The sequence below is a fragment of the Rhineura floridana genome, chromosome 8 (genome assembly GCF_030035675.1).
Source record: "Rhineura floridana isolate rRhiFlo1 chromosome 8, rRhiFlo1.hap2, whole genome shotgun sequence".
In the NCBI taxonomy this organism is placed as follows: Eukaryota; Metazoa; Chordata; class Lepidosauria; order Squamata; family Rhineuridae; genus Rhineura; species Rhineura floridana.
The window spans coordinates 47,598,395-47,611,436 of NC_084487.1; the positions used below are offsets into that span (position 1 = coordinate 47,598,395).

General features: G+C 43.2%; 1 long non-coding RNA gene across 1 annotated transcript in view; it reads left to right on the plus strand.

The window, feature by feature from the left end:
* Positions 1 to 7,990: 7,990 nt before the first annotated feature.
* Positions 7,991 to 13,042, plus strand: part of LOC133363407 (uncharacterized) — a 29,039-nt gene continuing 23,987 nt past the window's right edge. Inside the window, exon 1 of the long non-coding RNA XR_009757670.1 lies at positions 7,991 to 8,242. This is a non-coding gene — a long non-coding RNA (uncharacterized LOC133363407). The remainder of the gene's footprint in view (positions 8,243 to 13,042) is intronic.

Consider the following 13,042-nt stretch of genomic DNA (forward strand, 5'->3'; position numbering starts at 1 on the left):
GGAGGGAAGAAAGGAAAGTCTCTCTGAGGGGAAAGGACCCAGGGAGGTGTTGAAGGCAATTAGAAAGCAAAGGGAAAGAGTAATACTAAAAACAAAAATAAACAAACTGGAAATGGAATATGATTGGGAAGCTGTTATAGAAGGAAGACGTGAATGTAAAAGGGCCAGGAAAGAGGGATGAAAGAAGCTGGTGGTTTACAGGGTGGCAAGGAATACAGTACATGTTGAGTGTGAAAGAAGAACAGGAGATTGGCAAAAATACTTTGAGAGGTGAGATGGAAAGGGGAAAAAGAAAAGAAAAGGCTTCCAGTTAGAGCCTCTGGATCAGAACTGAACTATGCAACTCCTTGCCACAGGGAAAAGGCTGTGGCAAAGAATTCAGCCCTTTCCAAAGATAGATGAGATGTCGGTAGAAAGTGATATCAGTAATTACTAGCTGATCAGGCCAAACTCTGCCTCCATATGCCTCATCTGCCTCAATTTCATGACTGGCTCTGTCCCTGCACCACCATTTTGTGACTGGCAGACCTCAGTAATTTTCAGCCATCTCAAGTGGCCCTGGGGGTAGAAAGTGTGTGAACCCTGCACTAAGGCAAAGTTATCCATGGATACAACCCTTCATGTTTACCTTCCAAGTGCTATCTCCAATGTGTAACTCTGTTGAAAAGGTAGCATTGTTGTGGCTCCTTAAACATAAAAAACCCTTCATTGGCGCATGAGCTTTTATTGGAAGCAGCCTCCATTAATGCATTGTGAACTTTAAAAAGCGCTTAATATATAGATAGATATAGATATACCACACAACACACTGGAAGCGCAAGATGAAAACAAAATGTATGCAGAATCTGCTAGAATACAGGACATGAATATTAAATGTAAGCTGAACTGGAACATCAAATATGAACAGTTGCATGGAACGTTAATACAATGCATCACCAACCCAGACACTGTCTATTAAGCTTAATACATCCCAACCCACCCTAGAGCCTGTTCTTTAAATAGTTTTAAGTCTCTTGTTTTCAACATATAATTGCAGCCATGAAAGTAGCTATATAGTAGTATTTCTGACTTTTTCAGTGATCTAACATAATAGGACAAAATTCTATTTATAAAAAAAATCAAGGTGTTGTGTTTTGTCAGTCTGACATTTGGTATGGAGACTTTGGTCAACTTTCAGAAAAGATGAGACTGGTTCACTGACAGGACGTCATCACAAGTGATTCCCAGTATGTCCAGATTTTTATCACAGAACTTCTTCAGCCAGGTTGCCTTCTTACTGTTTGAAGCAATGTAGAGGGCTCTGGAATGGTCACACCATATTTCTTGTTTAAGGCACATAGTCTATCCACCAACAAAATGTACAGCTAGTTGGTCCTTTTGCTTCCATCAAGGTTGTGAGCCTGAAGGTTCATGAAATCCATTGAGTTTCTTCAGGATGGCTGTGGCAAGGAGTGCAGTACCAACATGCGTAATGGCAATTCCCTATTTTTTTTTTACAGGGGGGTATATATCACATCTCTGTATTTGTAAGTTTTAGAAGGAAGTGTCCACTTACTTGGGACTTAAATGCAATGTTTACAAGCCTTGACTCAGGCCATCCTTTGAACTCAAATTACCCTCAAGGGTAATTTCTTGATGGTTGGAACAATTCCCAGTGATGCTGGGGTGGAGCAAGTCAATCCCTTCCCCATTATATATACATAAAATGGCATGCTGAGGAACCTTGTAAATGCCAGTGGTGGATGTAGATCTTGGATGATGAACCTGTGGTTTTCCAGATACTGAGATTCCAACTCCCATCAACATCAGCCACCATGGCCCATGGACAGGAATGATGGGAGTTATAGACTATACACAGCATACATTTAAATCACATGCTTCCCCCCCAAACATTCCTGGGAACTGTAGTTTACCCCTCACAGAACTACAATTCCCAGCACTCTTAACAAACGGCACTTCCCAGAATTCGGGGGCAGGATGTGCTTTAAATGTACGCTGTGTACACAGCCCCAGTCTAACAATATCTGAAAGGCCACAATTTCCATATCTCTAGATAGTTTGAGTCTTGTAGGACATCCTTCTTTCCAGTTACTCTAGTTGTCTCATTGATGGTTCATGTTTCTGTTGATTTTTGGTCATGTTTATTATTATTATTATTATTATTATTATTATTATTATTATTATTATTATTATTATTATTATTATTATTATTTTATTTTATTTTATTTTATTATTGTTGTTATTATTTTATTATTGTTGTTATTATTTTATTGTTGTTGTTATTATTATTGTTGTCTTTATTTATACCCCGCCATCCTTCCAAAACTGGAACTCGCGGCGGCTTCCAGATAAAAAGCACATAATTAAAACATACTGAGTCTAGATTAAAATAAAAATAAACTAATTCCAATATTAAAACCATTCACACTTATAGCTAAAAGAGAATAAAAAAACCAGATTAAAAATGGAGGAATTAGGCATTAGCAATGCAGTTCCCGTCAAGCCTTATCTTTAGCAGCCGTCAATACCAAAGGTTTGTTGGAATAGAAAGGTCTTTGCTTGATGCCGGAAGGACTGCAAGGAGGAGGTCATTCTTACATCCCTAGGAAGGGAATTCCAAAGCCTAGGGGCAGCCACCGAGAAGGCCCTATCACGGGACTTCCGGGAAGGGTGACTTAGCCTGTGCCTGCTTTTGAGACGGGCTCCTGCCTCAAAAGAAGCTTATTCAGATATATCAGTCAGTTTTTTCTTTTTTTTTTGACTGATTAAACTTCTCCCGGGTAGGGAGAAACGAAGAGATTAACCTCAAAGCCTATTTTTGTTGGGACGACCAGATCTCATTAATTTATGGGACGAGGTCCAGCCGACGAAGGTGGGACGGATTTTCAACAGCAAGCTCTATCTGTTAAAGCGAACGTTCATCTTATCTTCTAAGAGAGAACGCACTAACAGGCAAGCACCCTTCTTTCTATATTTTTCTTTTACTTGACTTAAATTGTTGCTGTTTAAAAGAGATTTGCCAGATTGATCAGTTTTTGACATTTCACTGGGGAGCCGTAACTTCTCTCTGCTACGCACTAATTAATAGCTTATCTCTGTTTTTGTTGCAAAAAGCTGTCCTGGATTTGCATTCTAAAGATATACACAGAAGAGGGATTTCTATTCCAGATTTTTATTTTGAAAAATATTATACTGTTTTGAGACTACTCTCTTTTTGGTCTATTTTATTTTGACGAATCTGTTTCTTGACGATTGCCATTAATTGTTTCGATCCTGGGAACTGCATTTTGTTTACTTAACTATTGGAGAGATAAGGCTGTCTGCTCTGTTTATACTGTGATGTCACCAAGTTTGGAGTATTAACCCAATTGTTGCTGAAATAAGAAGTGGTTTTCCTATATTTTTCTTTTAAAATGGCAATTAAGAAAGTGGCTGAAAATCTGGAAATAACTATGTTTCAGAAAATAATGGATGAGATTGAGATAATGAAAATTGAATTGAGTAAAATGAAGCAGGAGATTAAAGATATAAGGGTCCCTGTGAGAGAGGTGACCCTGGAGACTGGAATAGGGGTCCCTGTGAGAGAGGAGATCCCGGAGATTGGAACCAACGTGGAACAGGAACAAGATTTGGAGTCTATGGACTTTAGAAATAAAATCTATTGTTTGGAACTCAATGTTATCTCTGAAGAAATGAATGAAGATTCTAGAGATAAAGTTATCAATGGCATGGATAATCTTTTGGACTGGAATGATGTGATGGAGCCCAATATAGAGAAAATCTATGGAATTAACTGCAGCCATGTGACAATGGAAAAACTTTTAAGAGATGACCCAGTGTATTTTGAAAAAAAGAACAGAGATATGATTTTACAGCAGTATTTCAGCAACCTATTCAGAATGGATGGCAAGAAAATATTTGGGATAGAGGTAATCCCCATCAGACTCTTACTATATGACTATGGCTTTGACAGCAAGATTATTATGGAATACTGATAATGGAAGATTGGATATTGAAATTACTGGACTTAACAAGACTACTGAAGATGGAAGATGGAAAATGGAACTAATAGAGATAATAGAACAATGGCTACTGAAATTATTGAACCTAACAGATTCTGATGTGATGGATTAATTGAAATGTTTATTTTGACTATGGTTATGACAATAAGATTATCATAATTAGTAATGAGATGGATTAATCGATATGCTTATCTGGAAAAAAAAATTGATAGATATATTTCTTAAAGAATTGAAACCTCTCTTTGACTTTTTGTGGAAAGAATAAAGTAATGTTTATGAGATTTGATGATTAAGTAAGATAACTACTGGAGGAAAGTGATTTTATAATATGACTTAAGAGACAGGATTGTTATATATTATAGACTTATAACTGATTTGATCTTTGACAAATGGGAAGTCAATATTTTACTCTTTATTTTTTATTTTTGTTTTTTTTTTCTTTTTTTCTTTTTGTTTAACTATTTTTGATTTTGTTTTTTGTCTTTGAATGTTTTATGATTTTGTCTTGTATGTTTTATGAAACTCTGAATAAAAATTATTGAAAAAAAAAAAAAAGAGAAGGCCCTATCACGCGTCCACACCAGTCGTACTTGAGAGGGAGTGGGTATTGAGAGAAGGGCCTCTCCTGAAGATCTCAGGGCCCGGGCAGGTTCATACAGGGAGATACGGTCTGATAGATAGCCTGGACCTAAGCCGTATATGTTCTGTGTTTGAGATCGGTTTCCAATTTTCTTGATACGGCTAGTGGAATTCAGGGCTTTCTCCAGGCTCTAGCTATGGTCTGGAAGCTGAGGAGAAGCTTTTCCTCCTCTTGGTGCCATTCTGCAACATGCCTAAGAGGAGGTGAGTACCAGTCAATGGAGTCTGACACATCCCAGGAGAGGAATTCACAGGTAAAACCAACTTTCCTTATTTCCATTATTCACATACTGACCAGCGCACCACAGCAGGGACAGGCTGTTTTGTTTTTTACTTTTTTATTGGCCAGGAGAGGGCAGAAGTAACTCAGTAAAATAGTAATGCTATTAAATTCAGTTGACCCGCATTTTCAACATTCCCATACTGGATCATTCTATGATTCTATGAGTTCTTGGATGGAGATAGGTTGGGTTCATAGCACCCCAATTTGAATGTATGTCACTAATGTGTAACCTGAAAGAGTGCCTGTATAGAAAATGGGAGTCTATTTTGGGTTGGCTGCCATCTTTAGCTGCACAAATAATACCCCTGCCTGCAATTCTTATGTCCCGGTGCTCTGTTTTTTGCCTTTCCCATATAGATGCATTTTCTACTCCCTCAATTGTGGCTGATGTTCTTTTGATAGATTAAAGAAAACAAAGGCATATCCAGGACATGTGCATTTAATTGGGCAAAAACAACAACCCCAAAAAAGGGCACAGGGAGAGGTTAAAGCATCAAAAGGATCTCCCTTGGATAGCATCATGATACCAGTTGGCAAAGTTAATAAGTAATCCACACCCATAAAAAAGAAGGAACTATTCAGTGCTACTCATACTCAGGGCTTATCCAAACGGAGCGGGATAATCCACGGTTTCCATGTTCGGTTTGTCATCTGATAGTCCTTACTTTGCCTTTTAGTTCGCTCTTTCCCAATTAAAAAAAAGGTTTTTTGCACCCGCACACACAGTGGTAAGATCCCTACATTCTTTTTGCTTTTTCCAAGCTCCGCTTCTAAAACCTCCCTCTATCAACCAATTGGTCAGCAAAAAAATGACGTATGCTCCTCTCCCCCTTTGCAACGAAGCACAATATGGCTGTAAAGGAGTTCTCGCCTTTGGAAGGAAAGGGAGAAGGAGGGGGGTGGTCGGTTTCAGCCTGCCTCCAGAAAGCTTTGTCAATTTCATTCTACTTGCTGGAGTTTTTGTTTCAAATCATTTTGTGGTAGGAAGGAAAGGGAGAAGGAGGGTGTGTGTGATACGTTTCTTGCTTTTTTGGAGAAATAAGTGCAATTGCCAGTGTGTGTATCTCGCACTTATTTCTCCAAAAAAGCAAGAAAGGTGTCACACACCCCTCCTTCTCCCTTTGCTTCCCCCAGCGAAATGATTTGAAACAAAAACCCCAGCCAGTAGAATGAAATTGACAAAGCTTTTGGAGGCAGGCGTGAAACCGACCAGCAGCCCCTTTCTCCCTTGCTGTGCATTGCAGATCTCACCCAGAGCGGCCGCCCAGTTTGCAGGCTGGCAAAAAATACAATGCATCTGCGCAGTAGTTGCAGAACCCCCCCCAACACCCCACCACTGCGATGATTGGTTCAATTTTCCCGGGCTTATTCTCGCACATGCGCAAAAGTGCAGATACGTGATTGGCTGGAATGAGGAGAAGGGGCAAGGGGAAACACCCAAGAACCACCCATCAGCTGTAAAGTCTGCGGTATTGCATCCTACCTCCTGAAGGCACAGCGGATGATTCCCGATTTTAAACAGCAAATCTCATTTTTGCCAGTATTGCAAGGAGTGGATTTAACCCGCAAAAATGCGTAACAGCGCGAGACATCATTTGGACGACCGAAAAATAATGAACACACATAGCGGGCGTGTCACACATTTTGCAGTCATCTGGATGAGCCCTCAGAGTAGACATGTTGAAGTTAATGGACATGACTGATTTAAGTTCATTCATTTCAATGGGTCTACTCTGAGTAGAACTTAGTTGAATACAACCCAGTATATTAAGAGGGTTTATTGTACAGGTAGATGCATGCAAAATCTGTTACACATTTTAAATAAGAAAAAACAACTGCAATGGAAGATATATTAAAGTAATACTAATAATAAAGTAATAGAGATATTACTTAAACTGCAAGATAACTTGTGTGTATATATGCTAATGAGAGCCAGTGTGGCATAGTGGTTAAGGTGTTGGACTACGACCTGGGAGACCAGGGTTTGAATCCCCACATAGCCATGAAGCTCACTGGGTGACCTTGGGCCAGTCACTGCCTCTCAGCCTCAGAGGGGGGCAATGGTAAACCCCCTCTGAATACCGCTTATCATTAAAACCCTATTCATGGGGTCACCCATAAGTCGGGATCGACTTGAAGGCAGTCCATTTTCCATATATGCTACTACTGGGTTTAACGTAAGTCCTACTCAGAGTAGACTGGAAATAGCTGTCTATTAACTTCAGTGGTTCTACTCTGAGTAGGATTAACATTAAATATATCTCCATTGACATCTTTCTTATGTTTTAGAATACATTTTTGTCTGCCTACCTTATGCAAATATGATATGTATTTAAAGCAAATACAGTTTATTTTAAAAAAAACCCTCTTGGGAGTTTAAAGCTTGCCAGTTCAACATGACTTGAAACCTTCGGCCCCAAAGATGACTGCAGTTCTGTGACAGATGAGGGACACCCACCTCCATGCTGCATTCTCCACAAACTGCTCTGGAATGCAATATGCTTTGAATGGTCCCTGCCATCCCATCTTTCTTTTTCCCTCCCCACGCACCCCTCTCTAGAAGCAAAACCAAGTTGGCAGAGTCTTGGAGGTGGGCCTGTTCCTGTTCTGCTATTCAAGATTAATCCTCTGGTGGGATTCCCAACATAGGATGCTAGAATAAGGTCATTCTGCTCTGGGCATCAGCCATGTTCTCTCTTTGTCTTCTCATCGTGTCAGAGTGTTATGTGAAGGCAGAATAATTTTGTCTTGGAAAGTGGCAACAAAGACAGGACGTCTGAGCAATAAAATGGAAGGCAGAGGTGATATTGCCTTTAAGGAAACCCCTGCTGCTGGTAGACATAAAGTGTGTCATGGCCCTGTCAGAGGACTCCTCAGATGAGGACGACTCGGGAGTAACAGCAGCAGACCCAGGAGCAGCAGGAGACACGGAGGAGCCTCCTGAGAATCCAGCTCCTTCTGCCCCTCAGCTGCAGAGCACCCCAGGGACAGCAGAGGCCCTGCAGCCAGACACAGACAGTGAACAGGATACTCCCCCCTCGCCTGCAGAACGTAGACAGCAGAAGGTCAGGCAGAAGAGAGGCAGGCCTGTCTCCTTAAGGCCCAAACGCTGAGGGCTCACACCTGCTGTCCATCCTGCTCTTTATAAGGCACACCTTGGCTGCAGCTTGTTGCTGACTGCAACATCAGGCGTGGCTTTGTGTAGACCTAGTTTCCCTGCAGCATCTCTTTGACTGACCTCCTTGGCAATTGATCCCGGACCTCCACTGACCTCGCTTCTAGACTTCTGACTCGGCAAGTACGCTTCGGATAGGCCTGGCAGATTTACAACCTGACTGCTGGCTAAGGACTTTCCTTCCCTGCCAAAGACCCAGGAATTTCCAGCCCCCCCCTGACACTGCTGCTGCAGTGTAGAGCTGACAAAGTGTATGTTGTTAAAGCTTTAGAACTGCGCCAGTGAAGTTATGTGTCAGTGCACCTGATTGACAGATTATTTTCTAAAGCCAAATAGTTTTCACTCTCCTTACCTCTTTAGGGTTGCCAGGTTCCTGGCCTGAGACTGATCCTGTATCTTTAGGAGAAGAGAAAGTCAGCCAAGTGCAGGTGTTCTTGCAACCCTGTAATGAGAAAAACCACAAGGTGGAATTCTCCCTCCCCCCTGCACAACTTTTAAAGATACAGAAGACCTCTTGGTTGCCAGGCTCAAGGTTGCCATGCCTGCCTCACCCACCCATAACAGAGTCCCCTTGTTAGTTTCCTGCTCAGGAAAGAAGGCATGAAGAGCTGCTTAGGGAGTTGTCATTCCAGCAAAGGCGCAGGCGACTGGGAGGTTTATATCCTCTTAGGCAGCAGCTCCTCCCTCTTTCTGGTCATCTGCTGGGTCCCAATGCACACTTGGCCCTTGTCTGGCTTCTCCCTCCTCCTGAGTAGACCCTTGTGGTTGCCAGGCAAGCACTCTTCTACCAGCTCTGGATTTCTTGCTGGGCCTGATGCTGTGTCTGCTCTGAGGGGACGGGGGTGAAGGAAGAGTCTGGGTTTGAGAGAGACGGGTTCAGGTGTGGTATGAGGAGTTGTTGGGGGGGCAGGCAAAGTGTCACTAGGTCTGGATATCCTGGGCTGTTTTTGACAATGGCATTTTCAGGGTCCCCAGTGGCACTGGAGGTCTGTGCAGTCTCATTCTTCTCCCTGGAAGGAGATCTCTCCGTCAAGTCATGGTTGGGCTGGATGCTGGTGTGTGCACACACAAGCGTATTCTGCACACAGCCCAGCTCTAAAGGACTCCTCTGTCTATTCTGTGTGGTCTCAAAATAAGAGGCAAGAAGAGCAAAGGGTGTGCGGGCATCGTTTAATTATTTGATTGTGATATGGAGAGTGGGTGAGAGCCCTGCTTTGCCTCCATGATTCTCAAGCTGGATCTGCTCTCAGTACCAAAGCGTAGTCCAAAAATATGTAGATGCCTAATATAGAAGAGGATGCTTGTGAAACACACAATATGTTTACCAACAGAGGCTGCAACCAAGCGTCATGCATCTCCGATTAGAGGAGGGGTGGGGAAGCTGTTCCCCCTAGATCTTGTTGAACTATAGCTTCCATCATTCCTAGCTAGCATAGTCCAACAGCATTTGGAAGTCAACATCTTCCTCAGCCCTGGATTAGAAGCAGCAGCAGAGAAGGGATGGCTTCCTAAGAAAGTTTTAAAGCAGGTCTCTTGTGCCTTTTAACAACTGCATAACAGGCAAAAGTTGAACTGCTGGAACTCTTCCCTGCACTGCATCTCTGTGATAAGACTTTACCTGAGGAATTTCTCCCTCAACTCAGTTGTTATAGCAGGAGTGCTAAGGGGGAAAAACACACCATGTTTCCAGAGGGGAGCCATCTTTGTTTGCTGCAGTTCAAAAGAACAAAGAATTATTGTAGCACCTTAAAGACTAACCAGTTTATTATGGTATTTGCTTTCCTGAACTAGAATCCACTTCAGATTTCCGTACGCAAATGTGAACAAAAGCAAAATTTAGGAACATAGGAAGCTGCCTTATACTGAGTCAGACCATCCATCTAGCTCAGAATTGTCTACATTGTCAGCGGGTCTCCAGGGTTTCAGACCAAGACACACCCACAAGCCCTACCTGGAGAGGCTGGGGATTGAACCTGGGACTTTCTGCATGCAATGCAGATGCTGTATCACTGAGCTATGGCCCTTCAAGTTTCATAAAATAAACCCAGCCCATGCCTGACACAACTGAATGTCTCCAACCCATTGACGTAATAAACCTTAAACAAAACTATGCAGGTAAGAAACCAGCAGGGGTGTGGGGGCTTTCCAGTGTTTTGCACCACCTGCAGCATGTACGACTATCTGCCTGTTGGACAGAAGTCGTGGGTGTGCTCTCGGTGCAATGAGCTTCTGGCTCTCCGGGAGTGACTTCGTTTCCTTGAGGCCAAGGTGGTGGACCTGGAAAAGCTGAGAGAGGCAGAGAGGTGTGTGGAGGAGGCCTTCAGGGACGTTATAGCTGTGTCCACTCCAACGATGATAGCTCTCCTGCTATCATGGACAACGATGGTCTCGGGGAAGGAGAGCATCCAGCTGAGGAAGAGGGAAACGATCCCTTAGAAGGGACCCATTCCTTGGGGGATGAGCAGCTATCCTCTCGTGCCGAGGATATATCTCCAGGGGGTGGAGGGATCCTTGTAGTGGGTGATTCGATCATTAGGAACATAGACAGTGGGGTGTGTGATGGGCGTGTAGACCGCAAGGTGTTTTGCCTGCCTGGTGCGAAGGTTGCGGATATCGCCCGTCGTTTAGATAGTTTGGTAGACAGTGCTGGGAAGGAGTCAGTGGTCGTGGTGCACGTTGGCACCAACGACATGGGGAAATGCAGCCGTGAGGTCCTGGAAGCAAAATTTAGGTTGCTAGGTAGGATGCTGAAAGCCAGGACCTCCAAGGTGGCTTTCTCTGAAATGCTACCGGTTCCACGCGCAGGACCAGCCAGACAGGTCCAGCTTCGCAGTCTCAATGCGCGGATGAGACGATGGTGTCGGGTGGAAGGGTTTGGATTTGTTAGGCACTGGGGAACATTTTGGGACAAGCCGGGCCTGTACAAAAGGGACGGGCTCCACTTGAACCAGAATGGAACCAGACTGCTGGCACTTAAAATTAAAAAGGTAGCAGAGCAGCTTTTAAACTGACTGAGGGGGGAAACCCGACAGGAGCTGAGAAAGGTCCGGTTCGGAATAAACCTCCCCCCTGGGATAAAGACCAAAGAAATGATGAAATTTTAAAAGGGGTAGGAGTAGAAGTAGGCATTGCGAGAGCAGGGGCACAGCATATAAATTCAGAAGAGCAAAATTACTACAGGCCAAACCACAAGTGCCAAAGACACTTGAAGAGAGACACTGCTTACAAGTGCCTGTACGCTAATGCTAGGAGCCTCCAAACCAAGATGGGAGAACTGGAGTGCTTGGTCTTAGAGGAGAGCATTGATATAGTGAGCATAACCGAGACCTGGTGGAATGGAGAAAACCAGTGGGATACGGTTATCCCTGGATATAAACTATATTGGAAGGACAGGGAAGGACGTATTGGTGGCGGAGTCGCTCTATACGTGAAAGAAGGCATTGAATCCAGCAAGCTCGAAACCCCAAAAGAGGCGGACTCCTCCACAGAATCGTTGTGGGTGGTGATACCATGCCCCAGGAGGGACCTAATACTGGGAACGATCTATCGTCCCCCTGATCAAAATGCTCAGGGAGACCTTGAGATGAGATATGAAATTGAGGAAGCATCCAAACTAGGAAATGTGGTAGTAATGGGTGACTTCAACTACCCGGACATAGACTGGCCGCATATGTGTTCCAGTCATGACAAAGAAGCAAAGTTTCTAGATATTCTAAATGACTATTCCCTAGACCAGTTGGTCATGGAACCGACCAGAGGGACGGCAACCCTGGACTTAATCCTCAGTGGGGACCGGGACCTGGTGCGAGATGTAAGTGTTGTTGAACCGATTGGGAGCAGTGACCACAGTGCTATTAAATTAAACATACATGTAACTGGCCAATTGCCAAGAAAATCCAACACGGTCACATTTGACTTCAAAAGAGGAAACTTCACAAAAATGAGGGGATTGGTAAAAAGAAAGCTGAAAAACAAAGTCCAGAGGGCCACATCACTCGAAAATGCTTGGAAGTTGTTTAAAAACACTATATTAGAAGCTCAACTGGAGTGCATACCGCAGATCAGAAAAGGTACCGCCAGGGCCAAGAAGATGCCAGCATGGTTAACGAGCAAAGTCAAGGAAGCTCTTAGAGGCAAAAAGTCTTCCTTCAGAAAATGGAAGTCTTTTCCGAATGAAGAAAATAAAAAAGAACATAAACTCTGGCAAAAGAAATGCAAGAAGACAATAAGGGATGCTAAAAAAGAATTTGAGGAGCACATTGCTAAGAACATAAAAACCAACAACAAAAAATGCTATAAATACATTCAAAGCAGGAGACCATCTAGGGAGACAATTGGACCCTTGGATGATAAGGGAGTCAAAGGTGTACTAAAGAACGATAAGGAGATTGCAGAGAAGCTAAATGAATTCTTTGCATCTGTCTTCACAGTGGAAGATATAGGGCAGATCCCTGAACCTGAACTAACATTTGCAGGAAGGGATTCTGAGGAACTGAGACAAATAGTGGTAACGAGAGAGGAAGTTCTAAGCTTAATGGACAATATAAAAACTGACAAATCACCGGGCCCGGATGGCATCCACCCGAGAGTTCTCAAAGAACTCAAAGGTGAAATTGCTGATCTGCTAACTAAAATATGTAACTTGTCCCTTGGGTCCTCCTCCGTGCCTGAGGACTGGAAAGTGGCAAATGTAACGCCAATCTTCAAAAAGGGATCCAGAGGGGATCCCGGAAATTACAGGCCAGTTAGCTTAACTTCTGTCCCTGGAAAACTGGTAGAAAGTATTATTAAAGCTAGATTAACTAAGCACATAGAAGAACAAGCCTTGCTGAAGCAGAGCCAGCATGGCTTCTGCAAGGGAAAGTCCTCTCTCAGTAACCTATTAGAATTCTTTGAGAGTGTCAACAAGCATATAGATAGAGG